Source organism: Antechinus flavipes, chromosome 6, assembly GCF_016432865.1.
Source record: "Antechinus flavipes isolate AdamAnt ecotype Samford, QLD, Australia chromosome 6, AdamAnt_v2, whole genome shotgun sequence".
Taxonomy (NCBI): domain Eukaryota; kingdom Metazoa; phylum Chordata; class Mammalia; order Dasyuromorphia; family Dasyuridae; genus Antechinus; species Antechinus flavipes.
The window spans coordinates 107182201-107204922 of NC_067403.1; the positions used below are offsets into that span (position 1 = coordinate 107182201).

The 22722-nt window shown below is 33.0% G+C and overlaps 1 long non-coding RNA gene across 1 annotated transcript in view; it reads left to right on the forward strand.

Annotated features, from left to right (window-relative positions):
- Positions 1-2165: 2165 nt before the first annotated feature.
- The window catches only part of LOC127539740 (uncharacterized), a 66085-nt gene continuing 45528 nt past the window's right edge, over positions 2166-22722 (forward strand). The window contains exon 1 of the long non-coding RNA XR_007948028.1: positions 2166-2241. This is a non-coding gene — a long non-coding RNA (uncharacterized LOC127539740). The remainder of the gene's footprint in view (positions 2242-22722) is intronic.

The following is a 22722-nucleotide window of genomic DNA, read 5'->3' on the forward strand; positions in this document are numbered from 1 at the left end:
GTTGCAGTATATCCTAGATACAATATATGTTTGCAGAACCGAACAGTTCTCTTGTTGCACAGGGAGAATTGGATTCAGAGGGTATAAATAACCCAGGAAGAAAAACAAAAATGCAGATAGTTCACATTCGTTTCCCAGTGTTCTTTCTTTGGGTGTAGCTGCTTTTGTCCGTCATTTATCCATTGAAACTGAGTTAGGTCTCTTTGTCAAAGGAATCCACTTCCATCGAAATATGTCCTCATACATTATCATTGTTGAAGTGTATAATGATCTCCTGGTTCTGCTCATTTCACTTAGCATCAGTTCATGTAAGTCTCTCCAGTCCTCTCTGTATTCATCCTGCTGGTCATTTCTTACAGAACAATAATATGGAATGTAATTTTTCTATAAAAATGATGAACAAGATGATTTTAGAAGGGCCTAAAAAGATTTACATAAACTGATGCTGAGAAAAACAAACAGAACTAGGAATACATTATACACAGTAAAAGCAAGGTTGTGCATTAATTAATAATAGACAGATTTTGTTCTTCTCAGTTGTTTAGTGATCCCATTAAACTTTGGATGAAAAATGCCATCCACATCTAGAGAGAGCACTATGGAAACTGAATGAAAATCAACACATGTTGTATTCACTTTCTCCCCCACCCTTTTTTCTTCTGTTTTATTTTCCTCTCATGGTTTTTCCCTTTTATCCTGACATTTCTCTCCCAACATGATTCATTAAGGAAACGTGTTTGTTTTTAAATGAATGTACATGAATAATAAGAAAAAAAGAAAAGAAAGAAAAAAAAAGAAAGAAAAACAAGCAAAACAAATAAACAAAAAATGCCCTCAATTTACAGATGAGAGAAAACAAAGAAATTAAGGAACTTTTTAAAGAACACACAGGTCATCAGTAGCAGAGCTAGCCTTCAAAACTGAGTCTTCTAATTCTAGAATGTTTTCCTTACACCATACCATTTCTTATGTGCCCAGAGTTGTTTTTTTTTTTTTTTTTTGCCTTCCTGAAGAATATAGAGAGTATAAGATCCCAATTTTTTCTTTTTGTCCATTCACTGTAAGAAGGTCACTGAATTAAGTTCAATAAAAATGTTTTCTTAAACATCTTTCCTTAAACAATGTGCTTCAGATGCCTCTCTTTTAGGAAGCCTTTTAGTATTCTAAGAGCTTGATGCAAACCATACAATAATTTATTCACAAATAGGAGCTTCTAAAGGACCTTAAAAATGAAACTTCAGAGATAGCTTCATCTGGTGACCCTTTGAATATTAGCATTAAGTGGAGTTAAAAAGTAGAGAAAGATTTTTCACCAAAAGTGCTTGCTATTTCATGGTAACTATTCCTTGTAGATGGTGATGTCCTCTATATGCTTCTATTTGTAGAAGACATGTTATCACAAGCATCACAACATTGAGAGATCTCCTAAATGAGATTTAGAACTTCTCAAGATTAGTCATCACTATTCATACAAGAAATACCAAATGGATAAAAGAAGTCTATTGTCTAGATTACGATATATATGAACAACATATATGTCTTGAACAGACGTGTCAAAATAATAAACTAGGACCCAGGAAAATAATGGACTGAAAAACATCTAGAAAATCATTTTTAAAACAGCCTAAAGTGTTTTTATTAATAAAAGACTAAGGCTAGTGATTCTTCTGATAGAATGTGATTGCAAATAATGGATTGTCACAGTATCCAAAGAATTGAGGTTACAAAGAATGATGGATAGGTATGTGGTAGTTGTGAGTAGGTTCCAGCCTTAGCAAATTGGAATAAAATAAATTATATGACTTGGATGACTGGGAAAGGAAGTGAAAATCACAAGTGAGCAAGTCATGTGCTCCAAGGATACTTGCATATCAAGAGATCTAGCGAAAAGCTCATCAGAATGTTGTGTGCAGGATTTATGGGAAAACTTGTACTAGAATTGAACAGGACAAAGAGATGTGTATGCATTATAAGCTACACAATTAAAGGGAATACCAATATCAGTGGGAGCTTAGATCCATCAAAGGAACAAAGAAAGAATGTAGCTACTACTAATGAAAATAATATTTTTAAACTTTAGTTGACTGCACATTATAACATAATAGCTAATATTTACAGAATGTATTGAGGTTTACAAAATACTTAACAAACATTGTCTCATTTGATCCTCAGAACAACTCTTCAATGGAGCTACTATTATTACTCCCATTTGAGAGAGAAGAATATTGAAGCAGATCAGAGGTAAGTCCAGTGTCATATAATTAATAAATATCTGAGAATGGATTTTAACTTATGACTTCCTGTTCCAGGTCCATAATATGCCTCCTAGCTACCTCTGTAATGTTGTTTAATATGATAGTTTAAAAATTTCCTTGTTTGGGACCCCTTCTAAAAATGCTTCTGTTCTTGTGTGTGTGTGTGTGTGTGTGTGTTGTGTGTGTGTGTGTGTATTTTAAGTGTTCCATTGATAGTCTTTTTTTTTCCTGTTTTATATCACTATTACTACTTAGCAATCTCCCCATCCTCCCACGTGGGAAACCTTCTTTGTAACAAATAAGTCAAACAAAAATTCTCATGCTTGCCATATTTGAAAATTTATGCCTCCTTTTGAACCTCTAATCCATAATCTTTTTTGCCAAGAGGTGGGAAGCATGCTTAATAATCAGTCTTAAGCACAATCAGTCATTCAGATAAGAGTTCTAAAATGTTTCAAAGCCATTTTCCTTTACAATATTGTAATCTCATAGTTTCACTTAACTCTATAATGATTCACAACGCAACTTCCTTTGAATTTGTCCCCTTTTATCACTGTCTATGACACAATAATATTCCATTTTTATGGAATTATTTAAAAATTCCTATTTAAATAATAGGAATTTATTCCTATTAAATAATATGTTCTGTTGTTCTCCAATTGATGGACCCCTACTCTATTTCCAAATCTTTAGTAAAACAAAAAAGTAGTGCTAACATATTTTGTGTGCATTTTCGTTCTTTTCTTTTGTCTTGATCTTCTTTTATTATCAGTGATTTGTAGAATTTTACTAGTTTGCATTTGTACTTTCATTTTTTCCTTTATACTATTTTTGACCTTTCATTCTTGGAATTTTAGTAAAATTAATAGAAAGATAAAAAAAAAAACACCTAAGGATACAAACAGAATGCTATGAGGAAAAACTAGATATAATGGACATTTCTTAGGTATTGAATTATAAAATAACGTAGTATACATATTTTTCAACATTGTAGGACTCCTTTATAAAAAATCAAATTATGTGGTTACTCCTAAAGAAAGGGAGAGGAAAGAGGGAAATGTTGAGTATATCCCTTATAGATCATAAGGCAGTGGTAGTTGTAATTAGAAAGGAAAATGTAAAAGAGATGGTTAAAGAACAAATTATAGAAAATATAATTATGTCTTAAAATCATAGTAATGAGACAAAATGTAAAAATTTAGGGAATAAAATTATAACTATCCTTAGAAGAAAATCTATGCCTCTGAACATATATCAACAAAAGCAATATTGATGGATTGAACAAGCAATTAAAAAAGAAACAAGTTTAGAAATATGCCCTGAATCAAAAGTCTAATAGCAAGACCTCAAATTGTTATTGACATCAAGAAGAGATTTATTTTTACATCACTGTTCATAGCAGCATTATTCATGATCACATAAAAGTGCCAGGATTATGACTGACAAATTTTGGTCTCTGAAATGGAATGTCTTATAATGAGAAATAGGAAGACTTACATGAAGTGATACAGTGAGGAAAGCAAACCTGAATTGGAATAGAATTAGAGACAATTATTCTAGAATACAAACTTGAGTCACAACAAAATTCTTGTCAAAGAAAACCTGTGATTGCATAGATCATAGACCTTTTAAGATTTTCAAAGTGCTTTATATATGTCATCTCATGATGTGGTGTTCATCTTTTGTCCTCTTAACAACCCTGGGAAGATTAATATTATTATTCCCATTTTACAGATGAGAAAACTGATTCTGAAAAAGGTTAAATAACGTACTCTAAGTCACCAGCTAATTAGGTGTCTGAGGCAAGATTTGAATTCTGGTCTTTCAGGATCCAAAACCAGCATTCTAGCTGGTGAATTCTGTAATGGATTAACCACAGATTTTAGAACTGGAAAAAGTGGTCATTGAGTCCAACCTCATTTTATATATGAAGAAACTGAAACACTTACCCAGAACACACAGCTGATAATAGTAGCATACAAAGTTAAAACATAGTTCTTTTCATTCTGCTAATAATCAATAACAAACTGTGCTTTCATAGAATGTAATTTGTAAATGGGTATGTTGGGGAGCATTTTTGGCATTGAGTCAAAATCTATAAACAATTTTCTGATCAAATACAATCCAGCAAGTACTTATTAAATACCTACCATGTGTAAAGTCCCAGGAACACAAAAAATGGTTCCAGCCTTCAAAGAACTTCCATTTCTACTGACATGCCATGATATCATTTTGTCCACATCCTTTGATGTGCTCATTTCCTTACTAGGACAAAACCCAAGAACATTAGTGACAGAAACAAATGGTGGTATGTGAATCTAATCAGATATTGCATTAGAATTGATAAATTCTAAAAAGAAAAAAGAAAGAATAAAGATAAAGGCTTATCTGCAGTATAATTAAGAAAGGAGAATGAAATGGGAGAACAGAATATATTATACAACTATGCAGGCTTACAGAAAATGTGCATTTTCCTAACCAACTAACAAAAATTTGCTATTTTCTGTAAAATGAATTTTAGAGTATTTTATATGTTGGGAGCTAATTTTATAAGGTAGAAAATGTGAAAGAAATAAAATTCAGAGAAGGCTACACTCTTATGAAAGTTAGACAGTTCATTTGAACCCACATCCAGACACATGAAAGTAAATTGATTGTACTATGAACTTCAAAATCGGTATTTGTCTTTGTGACAGAACTGCTTTCTATGGATATCAAGACAAACCAAAATGAACAAATCCCAAATGCTGTGGCATCATAATTTGATGTCTTGGGCCACAGCCTAAACTAATCTACCTTAAACAATAAAATAAGAAAGAATACTAGTAAAACTTAAAAACTTCTTAACAAAACTAATAAAAGAAAACTAGCGATGTTTAATAGACCTAACAGGAACTAGCAAATGTTAACTTAAGCATTTCAGGCCTAGAGCAGGAGCAGCCAAACCACTACCTTTTTTGGCCATTTTTGATTCTGGCCCTAAATCTGAAATTAAATTTAATAATCTTTTAAAAGAAATCAAAGTTTGGCAGAAATTTATTTCTTGTTTGACATAATTATATAGGATACCGGATAAAACATTCCTGTCTATGTTAATCCTGTTGTGTTAGAAATGGGTTTCTGCATGACAATTTTTTTTTCCCTGAGGCAATTGGGGTTGAGTAACTTGCCTGGGGGCAAACAGGTAGGCAGTGTTAAATGTCTGAGACCAGATTTCAACTGACCAGAGCTAGTGCTCTATCCACAATGCTACCTAGCTGCCCACATGATAAAATTTTTAACAGAACTATCCAAAATCTTTATCTATGATACTAGGCTATTATTCTTTTAATAAATCTCTATTTGAAGAACTTCTAACTCATTTATATGAATAATCAAACTGCTGAACTGTGAGGTTTCAATTCTGAAAAATTGGTACAACCTATTTAATCTAAAAATGTTTTGATGGTTTCAGAATCAATAAATGAATGACTATTTTCAGGGGATTTCCCCAAATTTTATATTGCTTTTTCCATTTTTAAAAAATTGAGCTTTCTGAGGGGAGATGAAAAGAAGAAGAGCATTAAAACAGGGGAATCCTTTCAGCATATAATGGGAAAAGATCCTCTTTATTAAACTTGCCATCATTTATATACATATGTTTATGCCATTTATACCATTTACAATGGTATTTTATAAATAAATATATGTATATATAAATAAAAATATAAATGTTTATAAATATAAATAGCATTTTACCATATCTGAAATCTATTTCATTCTTCAATACTGGTTTCTTTGTTATGGGAAAATAAATAAAAGATAGCATGTTGGCTCTAGTGTCCCAAACTTTAGTCAAAACAGAATCACAGAGTTCTAGAATTTCTATATAAATGTGAGCTATCCAGGACATATGCTCCAATCTCTTTGTTAGTGGACACACATTACAAAGTAACTTCTGAATGGTCACTTAGTTCCTTTCATACTCCACAGAAAGGGGCCATTACTTCTATCCATCTCTACAAATCCAGAGCACATACCCAGCTCCAGGTAATCTTTGTTCCAACAGAATCACAGAATTTCAGAAGGAATCCCAAAGACCATCTAGGTCCTTCTATACCTGAAGAAGACTCTTCTCTACATTATATTTTACCAGTAGTCATCTATCATTTGCTTAAAGGTTCACTACCTCTCAAAAGAGCCACTCAAACTTTGAATAGCTGCAATTGTCAGGTACTTAGTTCTTCCAGACATCAAGAATAATAGTTTTTTACTTTGCAATTCCACCTAATGTTCCTAATTCTACCTTCTAGGGAAAAATAGAAAAAAACATAATTGCTCTTCTACAGGACAGACCTTCAAATATTTGAAGATAACTTTGCTCTTCCTCCTAAATCTTTTCTTTTCAAGAATAAACACCTCTCGTTTCTTCAGTCAGTCGTCATAAGGCAGAGGATAAGAGGGAACTCACTTATAATGGTCTTCAAACCAAACGACTAGTTTTGCAATAATAGATTTTGGTTTGAATGTCTGGCTATTATTTTCTTACTTGATTGTGAGATCCTTTCAGAGGCAGACTCCCTCCACTCCAACCTCCCTTCTCTCTTTTGACTCTATTTTCTCTACTTACTCTCATTCTGCTCCCTACCCATTATCCAGGGTCCTCATTATTTCATATCTTTGGTTGACTTCCCCAGTGTTCATCCACAATCTGGTCCTGTCCTGTCTTGTCCCAGCTACCATAATTCCCACTTTCAGAATTTCTCAGGGATTTTCTCAGTAAGTTTCCCAGGATTCCTCCCTAAATTCACATTCAGTAATTTTAACCATTATATAAATACAAATGTATGCAAGAAAGTGTCCCTATCTTCAAGGAGGCTGGTTTAAGACATGTGTGGGAGATTATAATGAAAGCTGTCTGTGATAAGTGCTTTAGGACTCATAGGACTCTTTTCAGAGTAGAGAGCAAAAAGGTTGTTCAGGTGAAGTGAGATGAGATTGTAGAGGGCCTTGAATGCCAGGCTAAATATAGTTGACATTACCTAAACAAAAGATCAAATGATTGCATATTTCCATTTGCATCCAGATGTTTGGCATAATGTCAGCCTGTGACTAGGAGTCTTAAGATAAAAATCAGAAAAGGTAAACTTATGCTAAAGGTCAAGGAAAATCTGAATTGGATTTTGGAACAGTCTTTCAAGGGGGGAGGGGAAGGGGCATTCTCAGCACTATCCCTTGAGACTTACTACCAAAAGAGAACAGGACTAAAAACATAAATTTTAAAAAACTGTCAGGACAACTCCAACTAATCCAAAAGATATGATGAGTCTTTTCCAGATCTGATTTTTGTAATTTTATGAGTATTGGTGTTTTTAATTATTTTTGACAAGATTGCATATTCCTTCACCTTTCCATATCTAAATCATGCCATCCTTGCATTGGTTTGTTTCTGGGTGAAGTATTTAAAGTGAAGTAGGGACCACAAATTGTAGGCCACTGGATGTACTTTGAGGTCCAGGAAACTTTATTTATTAGTGCATGAGCTTAAAACTATAAGCTGGGAAGCCCTGTGCTCAATCATAAATTAGGTAGTCATGAATTTGTAGGAAGTCTTGAGTTCAATCATAAATTTGGGCGTCATGAATTTGGCATCGGTTTCAATCTTGCCAAAATGCATCCTCCTCAATCTCATCATGACATCACTGTGGCCTCTAGACTGTAATCCTTACATAGGCTAGACTCCAACTGCAAATACAAGGAGTTTTTCAGTTTGTGCACTGTACTACCAGTGGAGCTAATCATTTGACAGGACTAATTTGGAAAAAAAAAAAAGAAGAAGAAAAAAGACAAGAAAGAAAAGAAAGGGAAGGCAAGGGAAGGGAAAGGAAGAGAAGAGAAAACATTTATTAAACTATACTTTTAAAGACATTTTTAAACATAAAAAATCCCAGTCTTAAGTGAAATCTTTTTTTCTTTGTCTCCAATAAAGAATGAGTCACAGGCTGTCTGTCACCATAACTCTGAATTACCTGGTTTGGGTAGGCTTTTTGCAAGCCTTAATGCTCTTTAAATCCAGTTTCTCTTGTCTTTTGTAAAATGGACTAATCTCCACATCATCATGGAAATAAGTCATATAAATGAAAAAACATAAATTACAGGAGTACTCACTAACTCATTTGGTTTATTTGGAAACAAATGCCTGGGGCTTCAAAGAGAAGTCTTTACTATAACTCCCATTCATCAGTCAATATCCATTGGCTAATTTCACTTGCCAGGAAAATGACAAATGAGTTCAGAAAGTGAAAAGGGCCAATGTGATTTTCAACTACATCTGCAAAAGGCTTGAAGCAAGGAGTTCATGGTGTAGAGCGTGAATTCCAACTCTGGTTCTGTAACACTCCCAGGGTATTCTCCAATTTCATTGAAAGCAGCAAGGTAATATTTTTAAAAAACAAATTAATTCTAGTTCATTTTGATTTAAAGTGTATGTAGTATAAAGGAAGCAAACAAAAAGTCCTGATCCCAAGGAAGTAAGTTCTCATTAGTCCAAATAACTCAGTAAGAAGGAAGAACAGGATCTGGAGTTCATAGTCCTAGATTCTGGTTTCAAGCCTCCCAATTACTTCTATGTTTGATCTTGGACAAATCAGTTAATTTCTCAAAGCTTCAGCTTTCTGATCTCTAAAATGACAGACATTAGCCTAGGTGAGTCCAGCACACACACACACTTTCTCTCTCTCTCTCTCTCTCTCTCTCTCTCTCTCTCTCTCTCTCTCTCTTTTTCTCTCTCTCTCCCTCTCCCCTCCCGCAGGGTGAGGAGTGAGGTTATGACTTTCCTAACAGTGCTTGGTAATCTATACAATTTAAATAAAAGTAAACTAAATGAAATTATATTCTCCTTCCAACACCCTCCAAATTTAAGGCACAATCTCTCTGAGCTTTGGTTTCTTTATATATAAAAAGAGGTGTGATTTGCATTGGAGTAGTTTTTAAAACACTTTTTGTGTCCTAGATCTCTTTGACAACTTGGGAAGTTTATGGACCACTTTTCAGAGTAATGTTTTCGGTACATGTAATATATAGAATTATGAAGAAATCCAATTATGTTGACATACAATTATCAAAATAGCTTCAAAAACAAGTTCACATACCTCAAATAAAGTGCTTCATTCATAACAGGATATCTAAGATACATTTAAAAAATAAATAGGGATAGATACTGAAACTATAATTTCATTGGCATAGAGAATTATTACATGAAAGAATTCCTTATACCTATTCAGATATGCCTACTCTCAGTCTGAGTACAGTGTACAAACTGAAGTTACTTCTCCTGAACCCATATGCCATATTTAAATATGTAACTACAAAAAACCCAAAATTTCCCTTTAATTACAGAGCCATCATTATTAGAAATAAACTATAGTGTTTCCAGAAGGATGACTAGAATAAACTTGCCCATTAAGTGATCAAATCTTGGCAAAATGAATTGTTTTGAGAACTGCATAACATTTTGTATTGAAAGAATATGCACAATAAACATGACTATGTACTAAGATTCTAATGGTATAATGAACAATAGAACAATATAAGAAAAATAATTTTATCTAGCAAAATAAAATCCTAATTTGCTAGCCTTCTGGTGAAGAACTAAATTAATGAATGTTTTCACCTCTCAGGTAACTAAATTGTCATAGAGTTTGGTGTTTCCCATTGTCTTACTATCATTTAATGCCACTGAATGAACCACTTTTGGAATCATTAAAAAGAAATCTGTCTGATGATTTTAAATTGCCTTATAGAAAAGCTTATTTTTTCACACTTTTCTCCATTCTACAGTGATTTATTTTGAAACATGGTACTTCATTATACAAACATGGACAAAACCATTTTTTTTCCCTTTTTTAAAAAAGCAACATATATTGTGACCAATTAGCTAACCCTGGGACTGAAACCTGGGCAAAAATTTTAACTGTTTTCAATCATTGCATTTTGGATGTACCAGTGACAAGTGAGTGTAGACACACCCTAAGGGATAATCTGAATAGCGAATTCTGAATCCTTGTTGATGTACAGGAAGTAGAATAGAAATGTCACATCAAAATATAAAACAGAACAGAATACAATATTACAGCAGACCACGCAAGTGGCTCAACCAAAAACGGCTTGTCTGGGAATTTTCTGTTATCCAGATGGGTCAATTTGATACATGCATTTATATACATCTCAGCAGAGTCCATGAAAGACTCTGAAAACTGGAATGTATCACAAACTGACAGCTTAAAAAAAAAGGCAAAACACTGAAAATCAGGTATAATGTGAAGAAAACTGGACTGTGTGTAAAAAACAACTTGAGCTTAGATATTATTTAGATCCAAATTAGTTTCATATACATATATATATTTATATATATGTATACATATATACATACACACACACGTAAAGATCATTATAGAATTCAAACTCATTTCAGGTACTTGATAGCTTTGTAACTCTGAACAGATTATTTAGCCTCTCTCTTTGTCTTTGTCTTAGTTTCTTTGGAAAATGAGAATAAGAACATATGAGACATATTTGGGGGCATAATGAGAATTAATTAAACTTTTCTCTGCCTTAAGAAGCAGATAAAGAATAATAATGGCTTCAAGTTCCTACTCAAACACATCTTGCCAATATGATCCCGGGCAAGGCACTTGACATTCTCTGTCTTCTACCTCTTCTAGCAGTAGGAAGAACTGTGAGTTATAGAGTAAGTCACTACCTGTATTGGTAGTGACAGCTTCCTTGAAGGATATTCATTGTGCCAGTAAATTCAGAGATTCTATATAAAAATTAAAATATCAGAGATTAGATTTTTGAGTAAAGACTTATTTGGTAAAGTCCCCCAAAGCAATTTTTTTTTTATGTCCAGGAAATTCATGTTGTAAAATGTGTTTATACCAAAGCAAACATAGCTATATCTTTTGGAAAGAAAAGTAAGAAAATAATGAATAATGAAAATAAACTGAGACATAATATATAACATAATATAGATAGTTCTAGTTTACCTTTTTAAAAAAGCTCTCAATAAAAAATTAATACTTGCAATAGTGAAATTAGATATTTTTTTAAAATGGTTGATGGATTTGGAATTGATAGCTATGAGTAAATAGTATTGTCTTAATAACATTGGCAGAGGCAGTAATAAAAATATATATTTACAATCAGATCAGATAAAACCACTAAGCATATAATCTTTTTGCTAAGGAGAAAGAGATCACTTTAGAAACCTAGAAAGTATACTGACCTTGTCCCAAGTCTTAGGCCATTAAATGTATTATGAAGGAAACCATCATTCCCCACTCTTCTTATCTTCCTATCTCTGTCACCACAGAATGGAACAATTGTGACAACAAACCACTAGTACCTTAAATTTGTTGTCTTAAGTACAATTATCCCTTCATAATTTATCATCATAACTTATTCCATTGGTTTCAATATATCATGAGTCAACATAAGTAATTAAATGGGATTTTGGGGGAGTTTGCAGAAGCTGCAGATGATGTACAAAGGCCAGTGGAGGACTCAAAAAAAGTATTACATAAAAATACATATGGTATTGCATTATATCAATATATTTTATCTTCCAATACCATAATAAATCAGACTTCTCATATGAAGGGAGTACCAAAAAATTTATGAATATTTTATAGATTGTGGGGACATCTTGTCCCTAAGCCCTGGATATGGAAAGGATAATTGTATGTCTTTATTTTGGAAACAACAAATTCATTCTTTGACCAGTCATATCAGATAAAATCCATTTTCTTCATTTCCCTCAAATGTGGGAGTCCTGAGCTGATTAACTTCCATAGACCTACTGGACCAGCATTTCAGTTCTAAAGCCATGTGACACCTGGACTTTGTGAGCGTAACCTGCTGTGACAAATAAAAATAAATAAATAAGTTTCCCATAATTCCATTAGCCACTGGGACCAGCTTCAACTGAAATGATCTTTATTTACACATACTTTCCCTCCCACATGGAGCCACCAAAAGCAGAAAAATCCTAGATGCACCTAAAGCGATGGGTGAATTTTCTCTTGCTTCTTTTCCAGCACACATGTGTTGGCAAACTTTGTTTCTATTTTACTTAACCTAACTTTAACCAATTGCTTTCTTTCTAATTCAGTCAAATGCTAGTGTTTCATAGCCTGAACATTTTAACAAAAACACAAAATATCTTTGTCAGACTTACAAAAAATCATAGAGTGAAGTAGGGAGGAACCTCAGAAACCATCTTGTTCAACCTCTTTATTTTAATTATGAAGAATCTAAAGTTCAGAGAGACTAAGTGATTTGTCGAAGTCAAAGAGGTAGTAAATGAGAGAGGCAAGTGTTAGAACTAGCTCTATTTGGTCTAAATGCAGAATTCCTTCTCTTGTCTGTCTTTGAAACTATGGCTGAACTCAGAGATAACATTTCACACCTCTCAGATTGCCTAAGATGACAAGAAAAGATAATGAATGTTGAAGGGAATGTGGGACAACTGGGAAAATAATGCATTGTTGGTAGAGTTGTGAATGTATCCAATCATTCTGGAGATCAATTTAGAACTATGCCCAAAAGGCTGTAAACCAATGCATATCCTTTGATCAAGCAGTGTCTCTACTGGGTCTGAATTCCAAAGAGATCATAAAAAGGGTAAAGGACCCACATGTGCAAATATGTTTGTAGCAGTCTTTTTTTTCTAGTGGCAAGGAACTGGAAACTTGCATGCCCATCAGTTGGAGAATGGTTGAATAAATTATGATATGTGAATGTTATGGAATATTATTGTATGTATGTGTATGTGTCTGTATCTATAGATATAGATGTATGTATAGAAGTGTATTTGTATTTGTTTATATATAAAAGTGTGTGTGTGTGTGTGTGTGTGTGTAATATATAATGTATAAATAATGTGATAAATTAGAGAAAATCTACTGATATTAAATTCCTATCTTTGAACCTGTTTGTTGTTACTGTTCATTTGTTTGACTCTCTATTACCCTGCTTGAAGTTTTCTTGGCAAAGATAATAGAGGGGTTTACCATTTCCTTTTCTAGCTCATTTTTTTAACAAATGAAGAAGCTGAGGAAAACTGGGTTAAGTGACTTGCTCAGTCATACAGCCAAATTTGAACTCAGAGAGATGATTTTTTTTTATCTAAGGTCTGATACTCTATCCACTGTATCACCTACCTTGTTGGAGATGCTTAAAAAAAGTTTGGTGAATCATTATTTTAGAGGATCAGTGAAGAAATGTGTTACCCACCTTCAGACAGTGAGACCATTTACTCAGGATACAATACAAGATATGACCAATGTGATTTGTTTTGCCTGTCTATGCATATTTAATACAAGGGTTTGGATGTTGTTGCTGTTTTTCTTCCTTTCAGGTTCAAGAAAGAATTGAGAAAGTGTTAGGGGAAAAGGAGGGCTTGTAATAAAATTACTAAAATGGAAAAAAGTAAGAAAATAGAATGATTGAAGTTTATTCTTTTGGTTTGGTTTGTTTTAATGACTAGAAGGAAGAGATTAATAAGAAATACAAGTGAATAGAATGGATTAGGGGAAAATGCTGAATTAATTGAATACTTAGAAATCAGGCTATCTGTGGTATAGATTTTACCTGCATCTGCAACTTTCAACTTTCCCTTTCTGTTCTACTTTGTATAGGGATATTATTACCTTTTTTGTTATTAGATTCAGAATAAAACAATTAAAGTAAAGCCTTTTAATATGTTCATTGGTTCATTCTAGTTTGAGCTGCACAAATTATATGAACTTAGAAGAAAAATTTTCCCCCATTATCCATTAGGATATTAAAATATCCTATCTGTCAGTACAGCAGACCAATGTTTTCAAAAGTAATGCAGATTTAAGTGATTATAGGACCTTAACCTGGAAAGGAATTCTGAAAATATCTAGTCTATTTTACAATGGAACTAAAGCCTAGAGGACTTTAAGTGACTTCCACAGTGTAACAAGAACTTGCATTTCAAACCCTTGCCCTTTGACTTCAAATTCTGAGTTCTTTTCACATCACCTTCCAAAGGATGCATAAATTTCTTAAAGCAAAAATGAGATGTTTATTCCCATGTTGCTCATTCCAATTCTTCCAAGCATCTGTGATTGCATTGATGTAGCTACCCTCTCTACTAATGCAAATCTCAGCCCTTATTAGTGTTCATGAGTTGCCATGACCAATGTCTCTTATGAATTTGGGTAAGATGTTAAATTTTAGATAGAAATGGAGAAGTTTCTATTCATGGTCTCTCAAATAAAATTGCTTCTTCTCAAATATCGGCAAAGAATAACTCATTTATTTCACAGTAACAGTTTTTCTGATATTATAAGTGCATTATAGCAAAAAGGTAACTATAGCCCTAAGACAGGGTGATGAGCTCTGGATTTTAAATGAGAGGACCTGGCCTGGAGTCCTAGTTCTGTCCCTTTTTTATTATTGTTTAGTAACGTTTGACTTTTTGTGACCCCATTTAATGTTCTTTGGGCAAATACTGAGGTGGCCACTTCCTTCTCCAGTTCATTTTACAAATGGGGAAACCAAGGTAAAGAGGATTAAGTGACTTGCCCAGGGTCATACAACTAGTAAATATCTGAGGCTAGATTTGAATTTAGGAAGATGAATTTTCCTCACTTCCGCCCTGGTACTCTATCTACTGTATCACTTAATTGTCCTCATAGATCTATCCCTTTCTGATTCCTATATGATCCAATATGACAAATTAAAATGTTTAGTTTTCCTCATCTTGAAATGAGAATGATAACAATTACACTGCTTATCTCACAGAGTTGCTTTGAGGAATGCATTTATTAAACCTTAAAGACATATAAAATGAGTTATTAACATTGCCAGGCTGGGTTTTCTTTGTTCTTTTTCTCTACTTCCTTATAGGATTACATATTATGGAGGTGGAGAAGATCCTAGACATTATCTGCCTCATCTTACTTTTACAAATGAGGAAACTGAGACCCTAGGGAAGGGGGAAATGACTTATTTGCCTTCATCAATATATTTCCTTTTCAGAAAAACAAAAATATGTTTTGGTTGTACAGAAAGTGTTGAGGATTGGAAGAACTTTTCCATCATAAATTACTCCATTTCTCCAGGATTCCTTGTAAAATTCTAGCTTTCTTCCTCTGTCTACCTTTTCAGGTATCTCCTCAAGTCTTTTAACATCTAAAGTGGGCAAAAGTGTTGCCTTCTGAAAAATGTTTAATTTTCATCCAGTTTTAAGCTAGAACCCAGGATTGAGATAAGAGCAAGTCAAAAGCCCTTGCCTCCAACTTTTTTCTTCAAATTGGTGTTGCTTCACTCCAAACAGTTAATACAAGTTTAGTTCTCTAAATTATTTGTTAAAAAATTGAGTGAAATCTAACAATTTGTACATATTTTATCCCTTAATTAAATTTCAGACTGGAAACTTGTTGAAGGCAGCACAGCAGGCATATCTCCACACATGTTGTGTATTTGGCTCTGGATCACTTTAATAGAGCAAATATAATATATTAAGTCATGTGAAATTTTTTTTTTTTACTTCTTAGTACATATAAAATCTGTGTTTACACTATACCAGGACTTCTTAACCTTTTTCCACTCCCAATCCCTTTCCCCCCAAGAAATTGTTATATAACCCCAGTTATATATAGGTATATAAAATAGGCATACAAATCAAACATTTACTGATAATAAATCAAAATTTCATGACCCCCACAGTAAATTACAAGACCCCATATAAGATCGTGAATCACAGTTTAAAAAGCTGGATATTATCAAAATATTAAACAGACACATGATGTGAGTACATGCTGTTGGGAAAATGGTACCAATAGACTTGCTTGATACTGTCTACAAACTTTAAATTTATAAGAAATGCAATGTGTGTGCAGTGCAAAAAAATGAGGTAAACCTGTCTACCTTTTGAAATCTTATTTGAATGTTTGTGCATCTTTGTTCTCATATTCAAACATATCATTGTATCATTGTAGATGCTTTGGATGGTTATCATTGCCATCCAACTAATACTTGGCTGAGTTGGAAAAGGTTTTATCATAGAATCCTATTAGAATGATATCCTCTGACTAACTTTATGTTATTGGTTTTGTGTTTGCTTTTTAATAACCTAAGTATGATCATTGCTAGAAAATATCTTATGAGTGAGGAAGGAAAAAAACCTTGGTATTTTATTGTCAATATTGTGCTCTCTTCTTACACATGCTTAATTAATGTCATTGATAATTATGATGAAAAGATTACCCAGCGTTATCTCTATTACTATGATTATTAAAAATAACTTGAATTTTCACTTTGCTTCTAAGTTTATAATATATTCACTTGACAAAAGCACTATGAAGCTCATATGTAAAATATGACTATATCCATTATATGGATATAAGGGGGAAATGCAGGGAGGCTAAGTGATACGTACAGGAAGAATCATACATGAAGAAAAATAACTAAATAATAACTTTGAGTGCAAGACCAATGTGATTTTTCCCTACAGCATGCTAAAAATGCTGTTATTCAATTAATTTGTTTACCATGCAATGGCTTTGAAATTTCCTACTCCTATCTTCACTAGAAGTAGGGACTCAAAAAGAGCTTGTGTACTTGGAGCATCAATAATAAGCTTTACTTTGCCCCTATATTGAATGTTCTGCTTATCATTGATAAAATAAAAGAGAGCTTTCATGATAGAAATCTGAAGGATTCAACCTCCTTCATACTTGGATGCTAGAGAGCATCTCCTTTAAAAGAGGAAAGAATAGAATTAGGAATAATTGAATAGGATTTTTTCTTTCAGAACAAGTGCTCTTTGGTCTAGCCAAATTGTCTTCTTGCTATATTCCTCACATAGAAGTATCCACCTCTTATTTTCTAGTTATTTCATTCTCTCTTCACTTCCACTTCTTTAAATACACAAAAATTAATTTCCTGCAACTCTCAATCCAAACCCTGAGGCTATAAGAGGGCTTTCCTCATGCTTTTATCTGCCTCAGTTTCCTCATTTGTAAAATGAGCTGAAGAAGGAAATGGCAAACCACTATATCATCTTTATCAAAAAAAATCTCAAATGAGCTTATGAAGAGTTATTCATGACTAAAATGATTGAACAACAATGTATGTATATAGTGAATTATTATTTGTGCATATATTATTTACTCAACAAAATGGAAGCATGACTAAGAATATTTCATATTTGTCTTTGTATTCCCAATACCTAACACAGTGCCTTGCACATTTTAAATGGTAAATAAATGTTTGGTGATTATGTAATTAATCAGTCCTTCCAAAGATTTCTGATTTCATTTATGTTTATTTAACATTTGAATGTATTTATATGCATAGATACAATGTTAGAATCAGCCTGCTCAGCCATCTTTGACAATATTGCACGTTTTCCACTGATTCCCAAATCCTGCTTAGCTGTTTAGAAAGGGGAACAAGATAATTGACCTTTCTCCAAAAAATGTCCTTGGGACAAGAAGGAGTCAGGGAATGGATCTCAAGCATACTAGCCAGAAATGGAAATACAACCTGGGACAAAGCTTTATATGCTCTATAAAACTGTGCTGGGGACTCACGGGGCAGGATTGGACAAGGATGCCACACCTGGAGGGATAAACTGTTGTCCCTGATCATACTTGGTTTGTGATTCTGTGGGGAGTAGGGAAGAGGAAGAACAATCTATGACAGTATTGTATTTAAAATTTAGGTACCCTACAGAAAAACTTTTCTTGTTTCACCTTAATTATTATTCTCCTCATCTCATTTATCTTCAAATAAGAACAAGAGGTTTCTGGAAATTAGACACCAAATTGGTCATGTTGACAAGATTGGGGGGAATCACCTTGATTTAAAATTATCTCCTTTCCTGGAAAAGGAAGACCATTTCCACTGACCTTCAGATTGGGCAGATCTTTGAACTGTCTTAAATTGTAAAGATAGTAGAACGAGATTCTAGCATAGGACCTAACTTTAATGAAAGCAGTAGCCAGACTTGAAGACTCAGGGATTCTAAGGAAATATACTTTTGTCCTTACTTGATTCTGCCTGGCAGGTGAGAGAGAAGAGGCTTCTTAAGTCTGCTTTTGGTTTCCTTTCTTTTTAAGGAAATGGAATAGTGAAGAGCAGTTTGGCTTCTCACCATCTTTTTAGGAAGTGGTAGATAGGAAACTTCCCTTCAAAGGGCTCACTGTAAAATGGGAAACATGCTGGGTTTGGAGGCGGAGGACCTGGATTTGAATGCTAACTCTTTCACTTTCCTCTTGTGTGACCTTTTTCAAGGTTCTAAATTCTTACCTGTAAAATCAGGGAATTCCATTAAATTGCCTCTGAGGCCCCTTCTTGCCTAAAATATAATCTTGTTCTAAAATATAATCTTATGATTTTATAATCTAATGACTATTGTGTTGGGAAGAAGAGTAATTAGCAATCTGTGTGTGTCTCTCTATCTCTGTGTCTTTCTGTCTGTATCTGTGTCTGTGTCTCTATCTACGTCTCTGTGTCTCTGTCTCTCTCTTTCTCTTTCTCTCTTTCTCCCCCTCTACCTTTCTCCCTATCCTACCTTCTACCCCTAGCAAGGGTATACACATTAATTTAGGCTTAAATAGATTTAGGACTAGTAATGCATTGCAATCCTTCTTTAAGAAATAATTGTCTTGAAGAAATTAAAGCGCTTTCTAGTCATGTGAAATCACTGTTGATTAGAGAGATACAAATCGGGACAATTCTGAAGTACCACCTCATACCTCTCACATTGGCTAAGATGACAGGAAAGGATAATGATAAATGTTGGAGGGAAGTGGGAAAACTGGGACACTAATACATTGTCGGTGGAGTTGTGAATGGATCCAAGCCTTTTGGAGAGCAATTTTGAACTATGTCCAAAGGGCTACTAAACTGTAGTTTACTAAACTAAACTAAACTGTCTCTACTGGGTCCGTATCCCAAAGATATCATAAAAACAGGAAAGGAATCCACATATGCAAAAAAGTTTGTAGCAGCCCTTTTGTAGTGGCAAGGAAGTGAAACTAAATGGATATCTATCAGTTGGAGAATATTGTTCTATAAGAATGGAGTATTATGTTCTATAAATTGTATTGTAATGGGTAGTATTGTTCTGTAAGAAATGATGAGCAAGCTGATTTCAGAAAAGCCTGGAAAGACTTACATGAACTTAAGCTAAGTGAAGTGAATAGAATCAGGAGCAGCAACAGCAAGATTATGTGATAACCAACTGTGATGGAATTGGCTCTTTTCAACAATGAGGTGATTCAAGGCAGTTCTAATGGACTTGTGATTGACACGAACTATTCACATCCAGAGAGAGGACTATGGAAACTGTATGTAAATCACAACATAGTATTTTCACCTTTCTTCTTTGTTTGCTTGTTTTTTTTTCTTCTCAATTTTTCCCTTTTGATCTGATTTTTCTTGTGCAGCATGATATATGTGGAAATATATACAGAAGAATTGCACATGTGTAATCTATGTTAGATTACTTGCTGTCTAGGGAAGGGGGAGGGAGAGAAAGAGGGAGAAAAATTCGAAACAGAAGATTTTGCAAGGGTAGATTTTGAAAACTATCTTTACATATATTTCAAAAAATAAAAAGCTATTATTTTTTAAAGAAAGAAATAATTTTCTCATAGTTTTAAGACTCTTGCTAAAGAATCTATTTTCATTATATAATGATGCAGTGTGAATTGTGAATTCTAATGCCATTTCAAGTCATTTAAATTTTCTGAGCCTCAATTTCTTCATCTGTAAAATGGGAATAAGTAGTATTTATCTCATAGGATTATTATGAGTATCAAAGGAAATAAAATATTCAAAACACTCTTCAGACCTCTATAGTAATATCATTTATTATTATTATTATTAATAGTGGTAGTAGTAATAATAGTAGTAGTAGTAGCAATATTCTTATGATCATTTTAAATTTCCTAGCTAGCCTTTGTTAAATCTTCTTCTAACTTTTAATAAATGTCATGGTTCTTTTGTGGAATTCAGCTTTTCAAATCCTCAAATGATCATTGCTAAGGAGGATTCTAAGTCATTGCTAAGGAAGATCTTAAGTGTAAAGAGTACTACCCTTTAATAGATGCAGGATACTAAAGTCTCATTATAGGATTTAGACATTGAATTTAGTGAATAATGTCTCTTCCTCTTCCCATCCCTGAAACAGGTTCTTAGTGTAAGAGTAAAAATAGTCATTCCCTACAAGTCCTTGGATTCTGGAGTTCATAACATAAGGTGCCTAAGAATGCAAATTTAGTCAAATCACTTTATTCAACAGTCCTTTAAGTTCACAGTATACCATGCCATTTCTGCTCATATATTTTCTTTTTTTTAATGTTTTATTAATATCTTTTTATTTTTTATACTGCAGTCTTTTCTTAATAGACTCTCTAATAGAACCAGGGCTATGTTTGAGCTAATTCTAACAGGCTTATGAAAGCTGGTTGTTAATTTTTTCCTTGTTTTTTCTTTTTTTATTTTATTAAAAATCAGAATAAATTTTTGATGTAAATATTTATACCACATTTACAATTCAGAAGTCATACTTGCTACAAATCTGGACTTGATTTATTGTGCTGTGTTTATCTAGACTTCTTAAACTTTTCCCACTTAAACTTGATCCCATTTAAAGTTCTTGGGTGACCCAAGAAATTTTTACATTGCCCCAGGTATATAGGTATATAAAATGAGTATTCAAATCAAACATTTGCTAATAATCAATCATAAGGAAATTTATTTAAAGCAATTTTTGGTGTATATATATATATATAAATTTTGCCATTTTATTAAATACAAGATCTAAAGAAATGGATGTGCTTGTATATTTTTACATAAAGAATTAAGTCTTGGTGAAATATTTGATACTTTTTACTGTTGCCAAATTTTTCAAAACACCCACATTGTTATCCAACCCCATGTAAGGTCACAACTCACAGTTGAAAAAGTTTTGATCTTAAGAATTAATATTAGAAAATATTAATATAAATTAAACTTAAAGATGATGTGTGTGCATATTTTTTGGAGAGATAATTATTAAACATTTATCAGCACACTTCTATCTGAGCTAAGAAAGAGTACAGTAGAGGCCTCAGGTAATTGTTATCACCAGATTGAAAACTTGGTGACTATAGGATAACAATAACAACAATAACAATAATAATTGGGATTTATTTGGAGCTTTAAGGTTTGGAAAATAATTTACATTCATTGTCCTTAAATTGGCCTAAATTGGCCTAAATTTGGCCTAAATAGAAAGAATAGGCAGCATCCCATCCCAATAGTCCCTCACATCAACAAATAAGGAATGAAGATGTATTTTTCTTCTCTTCTTATATTTATTTTAATTATTTTATATTTGGTTATAATTATTTCAATACTTTTATTTTTATGATTCTATATTTGAAAATACCAACTAATGTGAACATTTCCATGTTAGGAATAGAAAGTATACTACATATACAGCCATTAATCTCTACTATAAGCAGTTTGCATTTTCAAAAAATAGTATGTAACAAATTTAATATTAATTTTAAAGCTGACCTGATTGTTTACATTTTCTTCCAAATTCTGTAATTTTTTAAGTCTCTAATGACCCCATTTTCTCTCTTTTCTTTTTTTTTTTTGACATCACCCTCAATTAATTGCTCCCTTTCCTCCTCTAAATCCCCTTCAACTGAAACAAAACAAAACAAAACAAAAATTCTCCCTTGTGGCATAAAAGTATGATGAAGCTAAACAAATTCACTCACTGACCCCATCCAAAAATGTACAACTCATTTTGAAACTCTCTTTCAGGATGTGAGTAACATGCTTCATCTTAGGACTTCTCTGGAGACATGATTGTTTCCAGCTTCATCAGAATTCTTAAGTCTGTCAAAGAGATCCTCTTTACAATATTGTAGTCACTGTATAATTGTTGTCCTAGGCCTTTTCATTTGACTCTATACCATCTCACATGTAAGTCTTCCTGTGTTTCTCTGAATTTCCCTCTTTTATCATTCCTCCTGGAGCAATTAAATCCAGTAATTTGTTCAGTCCCAAATGTTGGATACCCTTCAACTTATTTTCCAATTATCAATTATTTTTCAATTCTATACTAAAAAATATTGCTAAAAATAATTTTTTTATATAGGTCCTTTGCCTTTATCTTTAATCTCTTTGATTTACAGACATGTTTTTGATTGATCATTATAATTTTACAAGATAATCTTTCAGAAGGATTTTATTTACTTATTAATATTGTTATTTATATTGGTTTACTCATTGTGTGGATTATTTTCCTGTTTCTATTAACCATATAATATTTTTCCTTAGAATATGTGTTGATATGCATGCATAAGTAGGGGTTGTCACAAAAATCTTCATGCAATTTTGAGCTGTTAAACTGCACTAAAACTTTTGGAACATCCCATAGCTATAC